This window comes from Molossus molossus, unplaced genomic scaffold, assembly GCF_014108415.1.
Source record: "Molossus molossus isolate mMolMol1 unplaced genomic scaffold, mMolMol1.p scaffold_m16_p_3, whole genome shotgun sequence".
In the NCBI taxonomy this organism is placed as follows: Eukaryota; Metazoa; Chordata; class Mammalia; order Chiroptera; family Molossidae; genus Molossus; species Molossus molossus.
The window spans coordinates 88,138,051-88,162,776 of NW_023425366.1; positions in this window are offsets into that span (position 1 = coordinate 88,138,051).

Genomic DNA, 24,726 nt, shown 5'->3' on the forward strand with positions numbered 1-24,726 from the left:
AAGAACAGGGCCAGATTGCTGTACACAGGTTTATGCTGTGGCTTTTGGCCATGACGTAGGAAAATTAAGGCAGCCAGTGTATTCTTGTTATTTCTACTTCTCCTTGAACACAGAAAACCTCATAACTATTGTGGTTTCAGTTCTACTGTGAGTATCACATGATTTCCCAGACTCTCACTCTTCACCAGATCTGTGGGCTGACGTTCATGTTCATTGTGGCTTACTGGAGATACGATCAAGAAAGAGGTCTTGAACCTAAAAATGGTATGATGATCAAGGGCTCTGTGCTGCTTTGTAACTCACCACTCCACTCATTTTATTCTTCGTCTCTTTTCCAGGTTTCTCTTCTCTTCATCCCCTAACTCTGTAACATGGAGACATAATTGAGTTTCTCCAAAGCATTGAGTCTGTCATCTACGTTCCCCAGCCTGGATCCAGTTGCAGAGTGTGCATGTGGAATGAACTTAGTTCTGGCTCAGGCTCTTCCACTAGCCTGTCGTTAGGATCAGGTCTTTTAAACCTCTGGCACTACGTGTGGTGCACAACGAAAGCAACATATGAGCCTTCTTGACTCTTTCTCGTCAGAAGAATAGACTAATGTTTGTAGTGTTTTAGTTTTCTTTCTGCTTAACATGTTAATGAAATGGAATGAATAGGAACACTCTTGCTTTCATCATACATTAGAAACTTTGACTTCCATTTTTGATCTATTACTTTAAGGGCAGCTTGTATAATAGCTATTCTAAAGCTCCTTGCTTTTGTAAGACCACGCTCAAATGATAATGTGTCCAAGATAAATTAGTCTTTGCACTTTTATATCTCTAGGACTTAGAGATTTCATCTTTTATATCAGTCTTTGTTCCCAGCAGTAAACAATGTCCTAAAAGGGGTTCATTAGCATGAGTTTAATAAGAGGTTTTTAAAAGTTAATGGAAACCAACAGGAAGGCTGAATAAGCCCAGGGCTAACAATAGTGGGAAGTTGCTCCTCTCTGTGGCTTGAGGGGCGGGAAGGGAGACCTATCCATGGCTGTACAGGATTTATGGCCTTGGGTGGAATAGCACCTGTACTGACAACCAGCTGCATCAGCAGGGAGGGAGCCGGGGGAATAAATACCCTGACAGCTCTGGCTAGAAACTCGTTGTTCAAACACAACCAAGGCTAAAGGGTAAAGGAATCTCTTTGTGGTTGTCCATAGACAACAACCTCTTGAAGAACAGAACAAGGTAAAAAATATTGGAAAAGGGACGTGAAGGGACAAATGGGAATGACCATGACATCTGTAAATTGGTGCTTTTACCTAAAGATCTCCAAGGTCCTTTCTGCTCTACAATTCTGCCTCTCTCTTATACATAGCTATTTGCCATACCTAAAATATGTATATTTATACAATTTCTTATTTGGTCTTATTTTAGTATTCAGTACTAATTATGACTTATAATTCCCATAATGCTTTATTTAAAACATGTTTTGGAATCCTTTTTGTTATTAACAGTTTTTTTCAGTATTGATGTCTCCTGGTTACATGGCAATATTGCAATAATATCTTGAACGCTACACAAAAAACAGTCCAGTAGACGTGAAATAAGGATTGTTTAAGCTTTTCTTTTCTTTTTTATTTAATCCTTCCCCGAGGATATTTTTCTATTTATCTTCAGACAGAGTGGGAGGGAGGGAGAGAGAGAGAAACATTGATGTGTGAGGTACACATCTACTGGTTGCCTCGTGCACGACCCTGACCAGGACCAGGACCAGGACGAACTCTAACCGAGGTATGTGCCCCTGACCAGAATCAAACCTGTGACTCATTGGTCTGTGAATCGACGCTCTAACCACTGAGCAAAACTGGCCAGGGCTAGGCTTTTCTTTCTAGTCAAAGGGTAAACTGAGGATCTGACTCATTCTTCCATAGAATAGTTAAGATTGACTTCTTGTTACTTTGTATATAGAGTATAGGCAGGGGCTGAGTTTAAATTCTAAGAATCCTAATGAATATTTGTTTCTAAATAAATATACACTTCTATTGAAATATATAACATGGAATGCCTAGGGAATGGATAGAGGTATTTTTGTCCCCATCATGTATGGGTTTCTGTGAGAAATAGCTATAACTTCAGTGATTTTCTGAAAAATGACAAGACTATTCGCTATTAATGAAAACTTTATGAAAGATCATGTCTTTCCATGTTACTAGGAAGGATACTGCTGGGAAGTCGGAACTCCCACTTCAGGGAAACGGGTATCTGGGAATGACTAAAGTACTATTTGAAACAGCAAGGAGGTAGGAGCAATTATGAAAATTACGCTGTATATGTAGAGTAATTATCTGTTTGGACTGCCATAACAAAATACCACAGACTGGGTGGCTTAAACAACGGAAATTTGTTTTCTCACAATTCTGAATGCTAGAAGTCCATATTAAAGTGCCTGTAAAATCAGTTTCTGATATGGGCTCTCTTCCTGGTTTGTAGACAACACCTTCTCATCATGTCTTCACACAGCCTTTCCTCAGTAGATGGGCACACATTTAAGGGATGGGTGGGGAGGGCTGAGCAAGTGTGCTCTCTGGTATCTCTTCTTACAAGGATACTAATCCTATTGAATGAGGGCCCCAGCCTGATAACCTCATTTAACCTTGATTCCTTAGCTTCCCATTTCTAAGCACAGCCCCACTTACACTGGGGTCAGAGTTTCCACATATGAATTTGAGGAGGACACACACTTTTAGACGAGAACACACGGCAATGGAAAACAGTATTAAGCCTTAACATTACAATATTCTTTTACAAAATAATATGATTTTAGAAACATTGTTCCAAAATTAATTCATTAGATGCTTTAAAAAATAAATCCCATCAGCTTACTAATTTTTTTTTCTGAAATTGTAGAAAATTTGGAAAAAAAGAAAAGGAGGCAAGGCAATCACAATCACTCATCAATCTTTACTCAGCGATAACACTGTTAGTAGTTTTTGTTGTTGTTAATCCTCACCCAAGGATATTTTCCCCATTGATTGTTTAGAGAGAGTGGAAGGGAGGGAGGGGAGAGAGAGGGATAGAGAGAAACATCATTTAAGACACACACATCAATTGGTTGCCTCCTACATATGTTCCGGCCAATGCCAGGGATTGAACCTGCAACCCAGATATGACACTTGACTACAAATTAAGTGTGGGCTGATGCTCGCTCTCACCATAGAGCAATGCCAGCCAGAGCAATCTGTTAGTATTTTGATAAAATTTATTTCGGATTTTTTTTTTTTACACAATACTTGAAACATCAAGTTAGAAAAATTAAATAGATGCTTAATTTTCTAATTATATTTGCTAAATTGTATGTATAATTTCAAAGAGAGAAGCATGTTACTCAAACTTATTTAAGGGAATTTTATGGTCTTTTTCACACTAATTTTTTTAATTGCTGTTTAGGATATAATTTACTTACTAATATCTTCCTATAATCCTATTTCCATCACTTTTATGCTAATGTGTTTTTCTATTCTGTGATGGAATAAAGATGTATTACTTTTCTTCCTATTCTTATGCAAGGCAACCATTGCCCATATGCAATTTTGATCATCTGAGAACATATCTTGACAAGTGACACTCCCTCTGTATACATTTGAAAAAGCTTTTTTCCTTCTCTAAATAGGGAGCCCCTCTGGGACACATCCTTTGGGAGAGGACACAGGCCATGTTTCAGGGATCACTAACTCTTTACTCTTGCATCTTTATTTTCAGTTTCACAGGATCCAGTCAGGTTTTTCTAAGCAAATTAGGTTAACTCTTTTCTTCCCCACCCCTATAAATGTGGTTTTGTTATTTAAGTTATAATACAATAAGTCTTATTATTTTGTAGTTAGCATTCTATTTTGGGTTTCCGTCACACCTTGTTGAATTTTTTTATAACTTTATAAACATAAACTCTACTCTTCTGTTAATATTCTATGAGTTCTGATAAATATATAGACATGTATCCATCACCACACTCATGATAAAGAATAATTATATCACCCCCCCGCAAATTCTCTTACATGGGTCCCTCTCCTAGATATTTGTCACTTTTAGCAAAATGTTTAGTATGTGTTTAAAATATGTCCTTTGCAGGATATTTTTTCCTTTTCTACCTCCTCTTTCTCTCCTCTTTTTGCTCTCTTTCTAGAAAATGATTTCATAGCTCTGCCAGTGTGTCTCAGTGGTTGAGTGTCAACACATGCACTAAAAGGTCGCTGGTTCGATTCCCAGTCAGGGCACATGCCCAGGTTGTGGAGAAAATCCTCAGTGGGGGGGGCATGCAGAAGGCAGCCAGTCAATGTTCTTTCCCAGTGATGTTTCCATCTCTCCCTACCTCTCCCTTCCTCTCTCTCTAAAATTAATAAAGAAAAACAATTCAAAAATAAAGAAAAGAGAATGATTCCACAGTTTCTATTTGTTTTGTTATTCATTTTTCATCAAAACAACAAATACCTAGATAAGCTATGTCTGAAATCCATGTACATGAACTCTTCCTGACTCTCTGCCAGTTTACCTGGGTCCTGTTTGTCTATGAACTTTACTGAGAATGTCTGTTGTATAGTCATTATTCAGGCATTAGCTGCCTGTGAGGGGAGGGGAGAATATATGAATATGGTTAATAGCACTCCCTGTAATTATTCTTTGAGTTTCTCTAAATTCTATCAAAATTGGTTGAACATCTCTATTGTATCTTTCCACCCACAAAGTGGTGGGTGTACCTTATCTGACTTTGGGAATGAGAACTAAATTTAAATGCATTTTATTCTCCAGTCCAAAGCTTTCTTATGGTCTGCACTATGATTTTGATATGTAGGGTATTACCTACTCTCCACCCTTATCATTTAACCTTAGCTTTCTCATTCAGGAATCTAGGTCAATGGGCAATATTGGTGGTATGTACCCTGGCAATTTTTAAAAATATATATCTTTTATTTTTATTGTTGTCATTATGACAGATGTCCCCCATTTTACCTGCTCCTTGACCCCCTCCACCCATACCCTCCCCTCCCCTTCCTCGGGCCGTCACCACACTGTTGTCTGTGTCCATGGGCTATGCATATATGTTCTTTGGCTATTCTCTTCACCTTCTTTCATCCAATACAACCTACCCCAAACTCCTTCCCTCTGACATTTGTCAGTCTGTTTCATGTATCCATGCCTTTGGTTCTATTTTGTTCATGAGTTTATTTGTTCATTAGATTCCATGTGTAAGTGAGATTATATGGTATTTGTCTTTCTCTGACTGGCTTATTTCACTTAGCATTATAATCTCCAGGTCTATCCATGCTGTCACAAAAAGTACAAATTCCTTCCTTTTTACAGCCCTGTGGTATTCCATTGTGTACATGTACCACAGCGTTTTTATCCACTCATCTACCAATGGGCACTTGGGCTATTTCCAGATCTTGTCTACTGTAAACAATGCTGCTATGAACATAGGGGTGCATATATTCTTTCCTTTTATGCTGTATTGATATGTACTGATGAAATGGACTAAAAAACATTATCCTATGTTTTCTACCAAACTCAACAATATTCACAATTTTGGTTCCTTCATGTTGAGAAACACTTGTAGGGTCTTTTGGAATTTCTTCCCACAAGCTTTACCATGCCTTTGAGTAATGGAGTTCTGTATCATTTCCGCTGTCCTCTTCAATTTGCTCCAAACTCTATTTGAACTTGTGCATTTCTGCTCTGAGCCTGGAGGCAATCTCTGTTTCAGTTTAACTGACTTTTTCACTTGAAAAAATTAATTCAGTTTAAGAGAGGAAAATTTTACAAATATGTATAGACACTAATTACTGTTTAATTTAATTTTCATCTATTAACTTCTAAATTCAACAACATTATTGATAATCATTCTCTTAAATTTTACTCTTTACTATTTCTTTTGAAAAAAATAAACCTAGTTAATTTTAGCAGTCCATTCAGTTCTATGTTTTGTAATATACTGGTGTTATCCAGCCCAAGAAGTACATCTTAGTATGTCCAGTTTGTGTTTATATAGAAATAAATTAGTCAGGTTTGCAGCTATAGATCTGAGGAATTAAATACAAGGAAAAAAACATACATACACACACAACAAATAATATCTTCGAAAGGTATTATTAATACCTCCTAATTATGGAGGCCTAGAAAGACTACTGGGGTAAATTATAGAGTTAAGAAGTGGTAATAAATTCAGGTTTTGAAATAAATTATCTTCTGTTCTGTAGATTTGTTTCTGGATTGATAGAAATACATACTTATTTATGTTTATAAGTATATAAACTTATAAATACATAAAACAATGAAAATACACACACACACACACACACACCAATAAGCCACAAATTCTTTGTTTTCTGATTAGCAGAAGCAGCAAATAGAGATATTTATTTCATGGTTTTTACAAGAGCATCTTGTTACATTATTGTCTAACTGAAAGTTGGCCCGAATACATATCTAATTGTTCTAGGCTTTCTTGATGGACATGTTGTATATAGAGAAAAGATAAATCTAAAGAGAAGGTAATAACAAAATGCTTAAATATTTACACATTTCCAGGCCATTTCAAACTACTTATCCTCTTAATCTTAACTGATGTCTGTACAGCTATTATTTTCAACTCAGACATTCTAGCAGAACCACAGTCCAATGAAGACATGGTGGGAATTTCCACTGAAATATTTGTGATCTGTTTCCACGAGACCTGGATATTAAGGTCCATTAAATATGTGGTCATCTGCTGTATCATTGTTACATAGGAAACTTCCTCTTCAGAATTCATCGGTTTGTGTTTTGTCGGGTCCCGCTATGAGATTTTTATACATTGAAAAATGGCAGTTGTTAGGATTAATTTTCATAGTTAACCTAATATTAACACATTCAGGAACTATACCATGTGTGAGAAATTTTCACATTATTATAACAAATGTGGTATTACAAGCAAATCTGACTTTTTTGACACTATTTAAAACTTGGATTTCCATATTTAATGACAGCCAATTCCTGATTATGACAAACTGAACAAGTTACATAAAATTGCAAACTTGTTCAAAGTAGTGTTTTTTGACTACTAACTGAAAACTGAATTAGCCTAGAATTACTGAAAGATTTTTATTGTATTGAAATTATTTTACTTTGTTATTGTACTGAATTTGTCACTAATTTTAAATGACAGCATTTTCTTTTCTATTTCATCAACACAACCCTTAATGTGGCAACTGCTACATAGTAAAAATAATTAGATATTTGTGAAGTAAATGACAATAAGTGATTGGAAAAAATGAGTAAATTTGGCTGAAAGTAATATTCTTTATGCTGTTTTTCTCCAAACACCAAGACAATGAATAATAGGAAAAAAATATGTCACAGAAACATAAGGCAATGTAATAAGCATTCACATTAATTAACCTAGTAAGATTGAGAAAATGCTCAAAGAATTCAGATATAACTGTATTTTTTATAAATATACCTTACAATTCAAGTTAAACATGAGGTTTGGTTTTTGTTCTTCTCTACTAAAGCTAATGAAAATGAAATGGATACAACTAGAGTGTATCCTGTCTTGACTCAACTTGATAATTTTATTAGAAATTAAATGGTTAATCCATAAAAAAAATGAGTGAATATGCATAGTTTTCCTGATTATTTTTCCCAGGACAAATGTAGAGGTGTATTTGCATGTTTTTCTCCCTTGTCATTTTTACTACTTTGATTAATAAGAGGTTGATTTTATTAATACTTCTCCACTGGATTTCCTCTTTAGTTGGGACAATATTTGAACTGATGATACATGAAAAGTTAAAATATCTAAAGTTAACCACAGTAAAAAGAGCATTTAAATGGATTTCCAATATATATACCAAAGTGGTTTTTCTCATTCATCCAATTTCCTGTCATGTTGTCTCTTAAATTTTGATTGGCTAAGTACCACGTGTAATACTGCCTTTACACAGGATGGACAACAAAGTGTTCCACAGAGGCGAAAACCTGCAAATAAGAAAGTCTACTATATTTGCACTCTTATAAGAAAGATGATCACTTGACAACCGTAAAATGGTATCCAGGGAATAGCACTTTTTCATGATTATGACAAAGCATTTTATGAGGTAAAACCAAAGGTCTCTGGTAAGATGCAGGCCGTAAATGTTAATAGTATAACAAACCATAAAAATAGGATGGCTGTGGGTGGGTTTCACAGCATCGGTGATACCCTTACCTCTGACATTGGTACATGAAATTGATTATTTGGAGTATATAACATTTTCAGTAAACTCAATAGTGAACCCAAAATATAATTTTTCCAAACCTACAATTACACTGAATTATTTGACTTGTGCTCTATACATATATATAGTTGTGAATTTTGTAAGACTGGTAGCCAGTTAAACACTAATAAAGAAAAAGCTAGGGCATCAAAAAAAGTTTCCACCTTTATAGGAAAAACAAGACTTGGATCATTAGACTTTAATAGCTTTTAACGTCTGGGGACACTGAAACAATTATCGCTTGCAGAAAATGATTTAGCTGGCTGGGAAAGCTGTTCAGGAGTAGCTAAATACTTACAAATGTTTTTCAGGTTTAGTCAGTGAGTTTAATGGCTGTCTCTGGACAGATGATCGGCTTTGATATTGGAATTGCTCTGTATGGAATGAAGCTTGTCCTAGAAAAAGCAGGCAAAATCTTTTGGTCCTCTTACCAAATAGAGAGATATTTAATAATGTGCCTTTCATGAGTATACATATTCAAAATAGAAAAGGCCTCAGAAACACAATTTCAATTAAGTCAATAAATGTGATTCTAAATCCTTGAAAGGCCAGTTTCAACTTTCTTCCTTGATATTTGAGTCTTCCAAAGCATTACCAGCCCAGGTCAGCAAAAATTGCACATCTATATCTTTTGAAGAAAGTAATTCCTAAAATTCTGAGCTACCTTTCTGTGGTGATATCTTCACACTGATTTGCCCAAAACTTTGATAATGCATTAGCTTTTATACTTTCTGCATCTCATTGAAAATCACATTTCTTATATATGGACATATACCCCAAATGCACTGCAATAGTTTCTTCGGATGAATAATCAGGTGCTAGAGATTAAACAAGCACTGAGAATCATCAGAAGGTCTTCTACACCTGCAGCCTGATAAAGTTAATTTGTGTACCGGGATCAACAAAGGCCCAGCCCATTCACAATCCTAAACCTAAATCAGCCTGAATTTACCAGGAAATATCTGTCAAGGAAAACAAACTTTCAACAATCATAATTCACCAACTCAGGGTTAGCTACCTTGCTTTACCCTAGAGAATAGGACCTGCTAGCCTTACCGGGATAGCCTACCTCCCAGCAGCCAATCATGCCCTGTGTATGCGATGTCTCTTCTAATCTCTGTGAAACCTGCTCTGGCCCCACACCCTCCTGAGCAACGTGCTACTGCTTGTGAGGCAACTGTACTTCCCCAGTCCATCGATTGTTTTCCCTTGAAAAAAACGACACCAAACACACTGCAAAATTGTTTCAGTTTTGCCATTTGACAATGTTGGAGGCTTAAATGGGACCAGACAACAGCTGCTAATAATCCAGGGACGGTTCCTAGACACAGGTGAACGTACCCACAGCACCCTTTGGTTGGCTGCCTCTTTGCCATTCTCAGGATCTCCGGTAAGCCTCTAAAGGATCCGGCTCTGCTTATTTTGCGTTCCGAGAGCTTTGAGTTTGTTTCTCCTACTCTTTGGGTGGAAATTGGGGTGTGAGAGATTTTTCCCCATGAAACAACATTTGGGTTTATGGTCAACCTCATCTGCAAGGTACGTGTATTCCGGTGGTGCTGACAGGCCTCAGGGGCTGCACGAGCGGCAGAAGGGTAAGTGCGGCTGAATTAGGGAGGGTTAGTTCAAGGAGAAATCATGGGGACCCCTCTGTCTAAGGAAAGAAAGATAGCAGCTGTTAGGGGACTCATAAAACCTAATGTATATTCACAGCATCAACTTTGGGGAGCTTGAGAAAATGAATGAAGGCAAGAAATTTAGACTCTTTTGACAACAGCTCATCAAAATCTAAGTCGGCACAAACTGGACTATTGAAACCCCCAGGGCACCTGCCACTGTAGCGGAATCTTCTCATGAAAGGAATAGTAGGTCTGTTGCTAATGGAAATTTCAGAAGCCAAAGCTCCAAAATCCACCCATCTTTGACTTCTTTTTACAGGCAATCTAAGATATTTGGGTCTATCAGTAAACGTGTTTTGCGCCACAGTGGAAAATTTACGGTGAGGAGGAATGTACTTGTAGAACCATGAAGCTTATTTATGAATTTCCCAGTCCACAGAATGCTAGTGTAACACAGTCCACAATTGCTTAATTCTTAGTTTTCAAAAAAATTAAGAATTCTAATCAATATAGGTAATTTAAACTACCTAGCAATAATAAGGGTGAAAGGAAACAACTGTGTATGAAAAGTAGGTGAGGAAAGTAAAAGGACTGATTGTTACAAAATGAGAAAGAGGAAAAACGGAAAATTCTGAGTGGATGTGAAAAAGTTGTAGAAGGTTTGTGGAAAATGAATCAGGTTGGGAAAGAAATTTTAGGTAAGACTAGAATGGATTAAGCTTTTATTTTAAAAAATGAGTTTTAGCCCTGGCCGGTTTGGCTCAGCGGTTAGAGCATCGGCCTGCGGTCCTGAGAGACCCGGGTTCGGTTCCCGCTAAGGACACGTACCTCGGTTGCAGTTTGTCCCCGGCCCTGGTTGGTCGTGCGGGTGGCAGCGGCTCGATGTGTCCCTTCACGTCGATGTTTCTCTCTCTCTCTCTGTTCCTCTCTCTCCCTCCCGCTCTACCTGAACAAAAAATGGAAAAATGTCCTCGGGTGAGGATAAAAAAAAAAAAAAAAAAAAATGAGTTTTAATATCAAAAGTACACTGGTTCTCTGTTAATAGGACAAGGTTTTCTTAGATTATTTGCTCTTAATATTAAATCATAAACAAAAGTTTTTCTTTACTTTTTAAGTAATATCCACTGACAGCAAGTATTTTGTGTCTTACCAAAATGAGTTATCGTGCTTTATGTTGTCTTTATTGGGTCTTTGATTAGTTAGGAAAATCCAGTTTTCTCACTATTAGAGGAGCTGAGTTTGTTCACAGCTATGTAACCTTCTGTCATTGCCTTTAATATCTTCTGTTGTTACTTTGGTGACTTGAATCTTCATGAAAGTCAAAAGAGCATTTCATTAACTTGTTTTCCAAGGCCCATCTTTCAGCAAACATACCAATAATTTTCAAAGATGAAACTCTGGTCTAAAAAAAAAAAGGATCTTTTATATTTGTACAATGCATGTAAATATAACAAAATAATCAAGACCTGTGCCAATCTTGAGTAATTTGTTTTGGGCCATGTGGCAACAGGACTGTACTATCTTCTCACGTTACGAGAGGTGACTTCTAAGGCATATATCCAAGGCAAGCCTTGAGACTATGGCAATGGACTATAGACTCCCGCTGAGTCTATACTCTGAGGGTTGCTATATTGAACCTGTTTTAGGGGAAAGGATATATGGACCTGAAAGAAAACCAGGAATAGAAATACAGTTCTAGTGATGATAGCAAATTTGTGGCGCCCTACGTCTTCCTTGGCCCGTATCTAAGTTCTGGCCCCAGCAGCAAGTGGTGAGAGGAACCAGGAGTGACTCCCTGGGGCTAATGAGAACAGTGCTTTTTCTCTTCATTTGCTCTAAGAATTGCTGCAGCTCCCAAATGGAAACTTGAGGATATGAGAGCAAGTTTGTATTTCCTGAAGAGCTATTTGGAAGGTTATCAAAAATTTTCAGACACTTATGTGACAAAATTAGTGTCAGAACTAAATATTCTGGATTGAATAAGCAGTTCAGAGATTCTTGTTGAAAGTTTTAATAGATTAGAGGAAATGGCTTTTTCAGACAAGGAATAGAGTTTCTGAGTGACAAACATTTGCACATTGAATTGATTTTTTAGCTTGTACTTTGAGACAGTGAATTGCACATTACTAGTTCCACATTATTATGAAACAGATTAATTACTATCTTGAAATTTTTCATTACAGAAAAAGCTATTGGTACTCTTAGTATAATCAAACATACAATAAAGTATCTAGGATTTGTATGTGAGTGTGTATGTGTGCTTTTGTAACGAAACAACAGTCTTTCCTCAAAGTTAAATCCAAATTTCCACCTAGTCCTCATCTAGGTTTCAAATTAAAATGTTTATTCAAGAAGAGAATGTTAGTGAAAGTATTTTAATGCATTGAGTTTATTAAGAAAATGTACTGTTCAATTCTTTAATGTATGTTTTAATATTAAAATATTAAGTGGGAAATCAGCAAATTAAAATCTCCCCAATTATGAGTAGAAGTAAAATTTGGCAAATCTAATAGAACTATGTTGTTACCACTAAATCTTGACTACTACAGTTATACTTAAAGTGCAAGAGCATTCTGACTTGTCTGTAAGGACTCACTGCTATTAAATGTCATTGAAAAAGGAGTCAGGAATTTATTGTGTGTTTCACTGTTTTTAAAATATTGGAGATATATAATTATTTTGTTGGTACTTTATGTAATTTATTTAGAAAGTGAAATTGTAATTGTTATTTTATTTTCCTTTCCAACTTTTCAAACTCATTTTTTAATACAAAATTCTATTCTGTGCCTATAAAAGCAGACTGCTTAGATTTGATGACTGTGTTAAGGAAAGTTCTTAGATATTTATCCAATTTTTAAAATGCACATATCAGAAAGCTCAATATTATTAAGTATTTACAATTTAATTAAAGAGCTAGGATTGCCAGGTTGATGTGGCTCAGTGGTTGAGTGTCAACCCATGCACTAGGAGGTCGCCAGTTTGGTTCCCAGTCAGTCACATGCCCAGGTTGTGGGCTAAATCCCCAGTGGGGGGCATGCAGGAGGCGGCCAATTGATGTTCTCTCTCATCAATGTTTCTATCTGTTTCTCCCTCTTCCTTCCTCTCTCTCTAAAATCAATAAAGAAAACACACAATTAAAACATGCTTAAAAAAAAAATAAAAGAGCTAGGATTAAATCTAGAATCTCTAATATCCAACTCCCTAAAATGTGTGTGAGCATAAATATAAAAAACATAAAATGCATTTTATGTATACCTTTTATGAATATATTAATACATTTAATATTAAGATGATGGTTAAAGCACCAAAATAAGTATTTAAACATTATTATTGCCCTGGCCGGTTTGGCTCAGCGGTTAGAGCATCGACCTGCGGTCCAGAGAGACCCGGGTTCGGTTCCCGCTAAGGGCATGTACCTCGGTTGCAGTTTGTCCCCGGCCCTGGTTGGTCGTGTGGGTGGCAGCAACTCGATGTGTCCCTTTCATGTCGATGTTTCTCTCCCTCTCTTCCTCTCTCTCCCTCATACTCTATCTGAACAGAAAATAGAAAAATGTCCTCGGGTGAGGATAAAAAAAAAACAAAAAACATTATTATTACATTATAAAAATTGTTATAGAGTTTTCTTGTCAATTACTTATCTTTCTCCTCTATTTTTGCTATTTCAAATTGTGTCTGGTTTTAAAACATTTAAAGCCTGTTTTGTTTGCATTAATAAAATTTAAGTTAGAAAATAATTAAGATTTCCCCATTTACATGTTGTTCCATAATATGTAAACTCACATAGTTTTTAAAAGTAACCCTTTATTATTGAATTTGTGTTATATTAATCCAAAAAGTAAATGCTATTTAAACATTATTTTGACATAGGAACTGAAATAATGTAAAAGTGTTAATTAATTTGTTAAAAGAGAGAAAATTGCTTAAACTAGAATATAATAATCTTACTTTTGTTCTAAATAACTGGTCATCCACACCTGCTATACAAACTCAATCCATTATAATCAGTATTTTTAAAATACTTTTTATATGACTGATATTGGGCTTCATAATAAGGGTGTCAAAGATGAAGAGAGTACAGTCAAAATAGCATAATCAGTCCACTATCTAGAAAAGTTCACTATTTACCTCACTGGTTTTAAATGAAAAAAGAACAGAATCAAATTATAATACCATATATAATCATTAATTCTACATATCATTGTTGAGCATAGTGTAGGTATTAGTAGACACAAGTAATTGCAAATATGAGTGGTTTCACCCTTTGTAAAACACTTTACAACTAGTGGAGGTAGAAGATATTAGCTTTGTGGATGAAATCCTTAAGAAGTTTGGAACTCTCATCTTTATATTCTTTGGTATGTTATAACCCCCTCAAATTATTTTCTGAAAATTGTATAAACTACAGGAAGCATATTCCATTAGATAACATAGTTTGAAAAATGTTCCATAATATGTGCTACGACTCATTATGTGATCACTACAGCTCTAAAGGTTGAAAACAACGTTCTAACTCACACAAGGGCCTATGACTATCTCTGAGGGCATAGTGACAGGAATTTGTAGGCATATAGTGATTTGGGGAAAACCAAAGTTAGCTTTGTATACTTAACATGAGAACAAAAGTCACTCCAGGAGTTGTTTGCCCCTATGGATCTGTATTAGATTCCTACTGCTGCTGTAACTACTATACCACAGCAGTTCACTACAAACATAGTCGCTTACAGTTCTGGAGGTCAGATGTCTAAAAGAGGTTTCGCTGGGCTAAAATCAAGGTATCTTCTGAGTTCCTTACAGATGTTCTAGGAAGAAGGGATCCTTTGTCTTTTCCAGTTTTTAGAGGTCACCTGCATTCCTTAGATGTTAGCCGCTTTATCCACAGTTTCTCTGAAAATGGATCTCTTGCTTCCATTTTATGAAAACTCTTATGATTGCATTGGTCCCACTGGATAATCCAGGAAAATTGCCCCATCTCAAGATCCTTAACTAAATCACAGCTGAAAAGTCCCTTTAACCACGTAAATTTTCATATGCCTGGGTTCCAGGGATTAGGGCCATTATTCAGCCTATCACGGATGCCTATCAACATTTCAATTTCACAAACAAGTATGTATAGTTCTTGAAAAAGACATGTAGATTCTAGAGGATCAGGGAGATGTACTGGAAAGAGTACAGGTGGTCGTGCAACTTACAGCAAGCTCGGACCCCTGAGGTGTCACATGCCAGCAAATCATTCCCTAAATCAGCTTCATCAGTTCTTGATGGAGAAGTAAGCGTAAGGGTTCTTATTGGACCTGCAACTACACAGTGTAAACTGTTAGTTGTCATTGATATCATTATGTAGAAAATCATCCACATGTATACCTGAAGTTCCTAAAATTAAATTATTATCCAGCTATTTTTCTCATTTCTTTATCAGATACTGTTGTTGCTAGACACATTCCAGGAAGGCGAGGCCGTGAGAAGAGGCACTTGTGCATGAATGGACACGTGTGTACTCTTTTAAGGTGATACAGTTCTTGAGGAGAATGCTTTGTTTTTTGCTGGTAACTAGAACATAAACCCACGTAACTAGGAAGTTAACTCTTTTAATGAGAGTGGCAACTACAGACTCTAATGCTCTACCAGTTCAGCTTTTATGTAGGCTCTAATTAAATGTAAACATATTTTCAAAGTATAGCAAATTGCTTTGGAAATCATTTCTTTCTTTCTTGTTTATAACCAAATATTTTTGTTTCCTAAGTGTCCTCTAATGAAAATGTGAATGTCACTTTAAATATTAACTGTTACTTGAAGTAAGAAGCACCTACACAAAAATGAAGAAAGAAGAGAAGAAAAAATACACGCACACTTGTATTCATCCAACCATTCATTCATTGCAGGCTTATAATATGTTCCATACTGTCCCAGGAAAAGGAGAGAAAATGTTCATTGCTGCGGAAGAGGACCATTTAGAGGGGGTTGCTGCCTGAAATGAGTGAACTGTGAACATGGGCGAGAGGGGTAGATGTCCTCCTGAGTTAGACCAGTTTGTCATTTAGCAGGACTAAGGCCAGAGTACCATTAGAGGTACAGTTGCCAAGGTGGGATGCACAGAACATGCATAAGCCTCACTAGCATTTTGATATACTTCTCACTGAGAGCTCTTGTCTCTAGATGACTGTGTCCTATCCCAATTTATCACCTCTTTCTTCAAGACTTCCCTTTTTTTCCTTTCTGGCCTCACCACTTTAATAACCTTGTTTATGTTATCCATTAAGCTTTCAGAGCACCTACCTTTGCCTATTCAGCTTTAGATCAATATAACTTCGTCTTCCATCCCACTGTGTATGGGCTGCTGAACACTGCAGTAGAAAACCACATGATCTTTTTGAATTGTATGACTAAAAATCTTTGGTCGCCAGTAATAGCTAGTTCCTAAATGCTGTGTTGGTGAGTTTGCCCCACTAATCACATCATAACTATACTCAAATCCCTTGTTCTGTAGTTATCACTCGTATTTTGTATGTGCCCTATTGCACATAGTTTTAAATGTATGTATTTTTTTGTAGGTGTAGATGCATACAGATCAAGTCTATCACCACAGAATAGCTGTTCCTGAACTTTATATAAATTAAATTTTATAGCATATACTCTTGTGTCTGGCTTTTTTGCATTTATGTAAGAATGGTAATATTTTTTCATCTATGAATGTTTGGAAGAATTCATTAGTCTGTAATGCACTGAGCTATTTGTGCCTGGAGCTTTCTTTCTGGGAAGGTTTTAAATTATATATTTAATGTGTTTAGTAGCTATAGGACTATTTAGACTTTATTCTTGTGTTATAATTGTTTGGGGAATATGTACATTTAATTTTTGCTTTCAAATTGGCAAAAAGTTTTAAATGTATTGCAGCTTTCCCAAGGCACGGTTAATTTTGGTGTTTGCATCCTCTTCTATCCAGTTTCTTAAATACTTAGCCATAATTATTTTGAAGTCTTTAATGGCTAACTTCAAAGTGTGTATTCTGAGTGTGTTTCTATTCATGATTTTACTTGTAGTTTATTTATCACGTTTCTTCTTCCCATGTCTACATATTTATTTTTATTATTATCAATTATTCATTGGCCATATTAAATGTATTATATTTATATTGAAGCTATATTATCACTAGCTCTGAATCATTGTGTAATTTCCTTGTTGAGCTATAAAATAAAATTTTAGACTTCACTACCTATCTTTTTTAAACATACTGTATTACTGGATACTTTTTCAAACAAAGAGTTCAAACTAGTGTCTTAGTTACATATGAACTAATGTTATTTTTCTAATTTCAGCTGGTAGCACAATCAGGGATAATTTGATGAGACATTTCCATCAAATTTAAATTTTATCTTATGTTTTCACTCATTACCAGCAGGACAGTGGCAACAAGATTTTAACCCAGTGCAAGGCAAAACAATGTTTTCTTCATGCACTCTCTTTATTCTTTTAATTTTTATTGTATTATTGTTTTAAATTCTCACCCAAGGATATTTTTTACTGGCTTGAGAGATAGAAAGAGAAAGAAACATCAATCAGTTGCCTCCGGCATGTGCCCTGATAGGAATCTGCCACCTGGACATATGCCCTGATCAGGAATCGAACCCAACACCCATTGGTGTATAAGACAACACTCCAACCAACTAAGCCACCCAGCCAGGGCGTGCACTCTGTTTACTGGAACTTGTCACTTATTATTTTTGTGCAGATGTTAACTTACTTTTTTTAATGATTTATCTAAAATCATAGTCATTCAAGGAAATCTCTTTATATGTTACTTTAATCTTCTGAATTCTGCAATCAATCAAATCGATCTCATATGTTATGGCAAATAATCATATCGACCATTTACTGAATATCTATTGTTTGTTAGGAACTACACACAATTCTTTATATTAAACAGCACTAATTTTTATAACAACCCAAGAGGACATATCTTATATGACTATTTTAGATATTAGAAAGTTTAGCTTCAAACGTAAAGTAATATAATGATAAACAGTAGCTGTAAACATTACAAATGGAGCAAACCACTTTATCTTCCCACTTTTTCATTCTGAAACATGTCACTGCAAAGGTATGACCAAGACTGGAAAATTTAATTAGATATAGCAGCTTTAATGTTTTTTTAATATCATGTCCTACTCATGTAACAATCTAAGTAGCTTTTATCTCTCAATTCACTCCATCAGTTTTTGTTTCTTTTTAATCCTCACCTGAGGATATTTTTCCATTTATTCCTAGATAAATGGAGGTGGGGAGAGAGACAGAGAGAGAGAGAAACATCTATGTGAGGGAGACACATCAATTGGTTGCCTCCCACACTACCCTGACCAGGGCTGGGGGCAAACTGCAACTGAGGTACGTGCCCTTGGCTGGAATCAAACCCACGATTCTTTGGTCCACAGGCCAATGCTCTAACTGTTGATCCAAATTGGCCAGGGCTCCATCAATTTTTATTAACCGATCCTGATATAGAATAATAGAGCTTTCTAAATCTGCTATTAAATGTGAATTTTAAATCAAAGATAGACTGACTTTGAGGTCAATTCCCTATATAAATAGAGACTCCTCTAAAGAATAAACACACAAACTTTTAGTGTGTGTGAATGTGTGTTTTGTGTATGCATGTGCATGTGTGTGTAACTGCACACAGTATTAGTATAGAGTAAAATTTGAGGTGAAGAATGGGGAAAGATTAGACAAGTATGATCAGGGCACAAAAGCCATAGAGTTTGAATTGTAAAAAGGAAATCAAGGGACTACATCATGCAAGGGTTGCATTTTTGATAATGTAATCTGCCTGTGTTATGTAATATCAGTGGAATATCAGTTGGAAATATTAGAACAGTCAAGGTGAAAAAGAATAGCAATGTGTAAGTTGCCAGATATATTAAACACGGTTATAGTGGGGTCTGTACCCTGGAAAACAAGCCTTTTAAAGATATTTGGAAGAGAAGATAGTAATTTAATTCTTATCCAAAAGGAAAAATAAAAATAGTTCTTGAGTATTTCAGATTCTAGTTGTTTTGCTCTTAATTTTGACAGTATGAAAAACAAATATCTGTAAACAAGGAGAGCTGTGGATCAGAGGAACCTTATATGTGATTTTTTAAAATGTGGTAGTTTGCCAGTTACCTCCCAGGAGATGCATAGATAGTAAAATCAATGCAGCACTTTCCTGGCATAAATAGCCCTTGTCTCCTGGGAAGTAGACAGCTGCACATTTACGGCTGCATTTTCATAGACAGCACTTTCTCTCTCGACACTACTCAATATTCATTATACTACGGAGAGCATCAACATTTGCTTTTAAACACAAGAACATTCAATTTAGGGTTTACAATGATTTCTTATTTTTTGAGATACTTTAATATACTGCATTATTTCAGTGTCTTTTGTATTTAGGGCAGAATCTAGACATATAATTCTGAAGAATAATCACAAATTTTAAACAGGCACATTTTACTTCCTCCAAAGGAAAATTTAAAGTAATAATAAAGTCATTGCTTCTGAACAAAAGACAAATACCACATCTCTTTATATAAATGGACTTGTTCAGTTAAATGTCCAATGCACTGAAATATTCTGCTATAACATTTTTATTAGATATAACAAGACAAGCAAAATAAAGGTCAAGGCTGGTAGGGGGAAAAAGAAAAAACAAGAAATTCTCAAATAGATAGAAGAGGGGCTTATATTTACTCTAATTAAGGTTTATCTTTCAGAATTAAAAAGAACTAAATTGATTTGAATATTAGTTATGCTCTACCATCTTTCCCTTAACAGAAGCCAATTACCACTGATGGCTGAATAGGAAATTTGAGGCTTGGTATGTCTGTGTGGGAGTCTAGAAATAAGAATCTCTCATACTAACAAACATATGTTAATGTTTTTAATTCTCTCTTCTATGATTCTTAGTTTAAATATAATTTTCTATACAAAGCTGCAGCTCATGCTAAATATCATTCTGATTCTTTAAAAACTTTATCAATTTTCTGCCAATATTATTTACGCCTAGCATGTGTTTTGACTTATATTTATGTGAGTTTTTCTAACTCTGAAATGTTTCCAGATAAATCTAATGCAAAAATTATTAATGAAACTTGCTTGATTGTAATACATTTGCTTGTCAGTGCCTTGTTTTGTTTGGCTTCTATTTGAATATGTAATCTATCTGATCCCCTTATTCTTTGAAACCTCTGGTGAAAAGTTTTGGTAGTATGCTTCAAGGTTAAGTTTTTGATCATAGACTTGATTAAAATAAAATATACTGATCTAATTTTAGAAAATGACTCATAAATTATGAGAGAAGATAGAATCAGATTTTTAACTATGCCTCAGCAAGCTAAAATAATGATGAAAAAATGAAAAGGTGCAGCCCTGGCCAGTGTGGCTCAGAGAGTGTCGGGCCACACACGGGGATGGGGGGGGGGGGTCTCAGGTTCGATTCCCCATCAAAGGCATGTACCTGGGTTTCATGTCCATTCCCGGCCCTGCAGGAGGCAACCGGTTGATGTGTCTCCCTCCCATCTACTCTCTCTAAAATCAATGGAATAAATATCCTCAGGTAAAGATTAACAACAAGAAAGAAAAGGTACAATTTAAGATGAATAATTATAAAGTCCTATATTTAGGTTTTAACAATAAAATTCAAGTTTTGAAATAATTCTGATATAAAAATGTGAAATAAAAAAACCTTAGAAATTTCAGTTAATTGTAAGCTAGAAGTGTCATCTGATTTCCTATAGGGATCTTCAGGATATATTTTTTGTCTATTTTATCTGTATATCAACCACAGCCATTTTAAATGACCTTGCACATAAAGAGGTAACATAAACATTAAAAAGAGCCCTGGCCAGTTTGGCTCAGAGGTTAGTGTGTCAGCCTGTGGACCAGAGAGTCCGGGGTTCAGTTCCTGCTCAGGGCACATACCTTGGTTGCAGTTTGTCCCTAGCCCACACCCGGATTGTGTGGCTGGCAACCGGTCTATGTGTCTCTCTTGCATTGATGTTTTCTCTCTCTCTCCCTTTCTCTCTCCCTCCCATTCTATCTGAAGATAATGCAAAAATGTCCTCAGGTGAGGATAAAAAGAAAAAGAGGAGCCCTAGCTGGGTGGCTCAGTTGGTTGGAGCATCATCCTGTACTCTAAAAGGTTACAGATTCGAATTCTGATTAAGGCACATACCTAGTTTGAGACTTCAATCCCCAGTTGGACGTGTACAGGAGACAACCAATGTATCTCCCTCACATCAATGTCTATCTCTCTCTCTCTTACACCCCCTTCCTCTCTCTCTCTCTCTCTCTCTCTCTCTCTCTCTCTCTCTCTCTCTCTCTCTCTCTCTTTCTCATATCAATAAAAAGATACCCTTGGGTGAGAACTAACAAAAGAGAGGAAAGAGATCTGTGTCCTTAACTTCTTGTTCTAACAGGTACATGATCTGTAGTTTTAAATTTCTGGGTTTCAGTGACTTCCTCTATCAGAAGAGGTGGTCTGATTGATTAATAAGATTACGTTTAGTCTTAATTTCCAATACTGAATATGAACTAATATGGCACACCTGCAAATAAGCTTGGTCTATCACAATGCAACTAAGGTAATGTTGGGCTTTTGTCTCTTATAAACCGTGAGATGGACTTCCAAGTAGTATAGACAATAGCTCTATTCTGGAAGCCAAAATGTGAATCAATGGATGAATATTATAACCAAAAGATTGTGTTTTACTAAACCAAAGAAATGTCGCCTATTTCAAACAGTTTGACCATCTACCAGATAAATTTTAGAGCAAATGTGTACTGTTGGTGGAAGATAGAAATAAATCTAGGTCTATGTTTGAATATAATTGGGGACTTTGAATTGTGTGTAATACAAACATTTTGTAAGTGAAAGTAGAGTCATTTGAAATAGTTTGAAAATATTTGAAACAAATACCTTCCATGTGATTTAAGAATGCTATACTAAAATACTTCAAAAAATAGAAAAATACCTTCATGGTAATGTTTTTCACACAAGAGGGCTTATACTCATGGACATGCTATACAAATGACAGACTATTTAATAATTCATTTGATCATGATCCCCTTCACAATCCATTGTCTCTATCTAATCAGTCTTCATGTCCTATCAATTTCACCCTCTGTTAACGTCAGAATTCGTTATTATAATTATTATAATTTCTGCAAAATCCATCTAAAGATTCTGTTAGAGGGGAGAAAAAACAGATGTTGTGGAGAAAGAAAAAGCCCTAGATTGTTATGCTTGAGTAATCAAGAGTGAGGAGGATCTAACGCTCCTAAGAAGGTGTTGGCCCTGATCTTTTAAATGCCGTAGAAATGCACAGTGTATTTTAGAAATGTGAGCTGGAGATTTATAAAATTATAAACATTATACTTTTTCCCAGAGTGGGCTCTGAATTCATCGATCATGATAATTTACTTATTTTAATTCATTGATAATATTACTGAACTATTTAAATAATAATTGCCAAAGCTAACATTTTTCAGCATGCATTTTATAGTCTTCAAAACATATTTGCAGTGCAAAAGTTATTTTCTGTTTTAAGGAGAAGGACCCTGAGGGGAAAGTTGTTTATCTCTTTGTAAACTGTAAAGTAGACAATCAGTTACCAGAGCGGAATCGTGAAATTAATACCTCCATATTTAAAAATAAAATACTTTAACCTACACCAGTTGAAGTATCTATAATTGCTGGTCTTTGGGGGGCAGATATTTAGTTATCTCTTGTTTAAATATTTGCCCTTTTAAAAAAGTTATTATTTATTTATTTAGGATCACTACTTTCCTGTTTTAAAACTTTTATTTTTTACTGTTGACACTGTCACAGATGTCACCATTTCCCCCGCTTCGCCCTCCTCCACACAACCCCACCGCTCCTGCACTACCCTGTTTGTGTCCATGGGCTATGAGTTCTTTGGCTACTCTCTTTACTTCCTTTAAAAGAAGTTTTTAAAGATTGGTCTTTCTTGTATAAACCAGAGTTTAAAATTGTGAGTTTGGGTTTCTTTAAAATAGAGCAGACAGTAGTGCGGTGAAGGCATGGGGGTGGGCGGGAGCGGGGGGAAGGGGTCTCTGGGGGGAAAGGGAGGAAATCTGTAATATTTTCAACAATAAAAAAATTTTTTTTTTTAAATGGAGTAAGTTTCTAAAAATTGGTGCAAAGCAATATGATTGCAGATTCCTTCTGTGGTTTTACTATGTGACCCTTCCCCAAACTCAGAGTTGCCTCTCTTCCTATTTTAGGAAAACATATTCTAAATTTGAAGATACATTTGAGGTGACATGTTTATCAGTGTCCTACTAGAATACCATTTAATAGGCACTACCTCAGTATTATTTAACTTTTAGGAAAATATACTTTGATTTTGCTCTTTATTACTTAATTAAAATATAAATATTGTTCTCTATGATAATCTAGAGATTCCTAACAAAAACTTATGTTTTTGATGCCCTTTAGGATATTGACTCAGTTTTGTAACTAACCTAGCAGTGATCTTAATTTTATCTTTTTAATACTCACAAAATTGTTTTTAATAGTCTAGGAAACAGTTTTACTATCTTACCTAGTGCCTCATTAATAAGTTGAAAAACATAATGGCTTATGTTTAGTTCATATTTTTATGAAAGTCATGTTATTACGTTTTATAAACTTTATACATTGACATGTGTAATCCAACAAACACTTTCATTTTATTTTTAAGTGACTTATCTTTCTAAACTCTTTTCAAAGCATTTAATCATGTTCTTGCTAACAACATTTTTCTTTTCACAAAATATATTTCAAAAGTTAATGTAAACTAAAATTAAGTTTTAATTACAATATAAATTAAAGTGGTGAAATCAAGGTTGAGTTGTGTACCTAACAACAGCAATCCATGAAGTAATTAAAGAAGAATTTTGTGTGTTGTGGCCATCATTGTTAGATTTTAAAATAAGAAAACTGTTTATCTGGTGAGCAGTAATTAGAGGTTAAAGAAAATATCCTTACTGTGACACTTTCCACCAGAGTACTCATGTCTAATAAGCTCTCTGCATAGCTGATTTTCAAATCTTCATGAAAAGGTCTGATTAACTCATTTGCTCAAATTGATTTATCTCAATGAGTCAAATCTCTCCACTGCATCTGTTATCTGTAGTTGCATGCCCTGTTGAAGTTTATACTTACATTTGTGTCTGGATGGGTTGTTTATTTTCTAAAGGAAGTGATGAAAAGGGAATGGTGAAAGTCTATTTAGCAACCTTTAGGAGGAAACATTATCACCAAGGAATGGAATGTGTTTCTGGAGAAAAAGGGTATGGTAACCAGTTGTGCTTGTTCCAAAATCAAAGCACTATTAGGGGATCACCAAGATGCATTTTCCAGAAAAAAAATAATAATACTCTTTGGATTTAATATTTAAAAGGTAGGAAGTTGCCTGGAATTAGAAAATAAACAGGTGGCTTATGCAGCACACGGTTGCTGCAAATTTGGCCGGTGGAATTCGAGTGCAGCGCAGACCAGCAGAGGTTGCTGTGGATAGCAGAGGATTTAGCATTCCACAATGGTACAATACGGTATGTTGACTTTAAAAATGAAACAGTTAATCATTTTACCAGGAATTTAACTGGATTTATTTATGAAGATTACAGACTTGCAATTTAGGATGAGCAAGCTATGGCAAAACCACAGTAATTCTGAAGAACAAAGGAGAAGAAAGGGGAAGTTAGGAGGAGCTGTTTTAAACAAAAGGTCTAATGGAGAAAACAGGGGTTCAAAGTGTAACAGCTTTTTATTGGTTGGGTTGTGACAGTCTGTCATTGGCTGAGCTG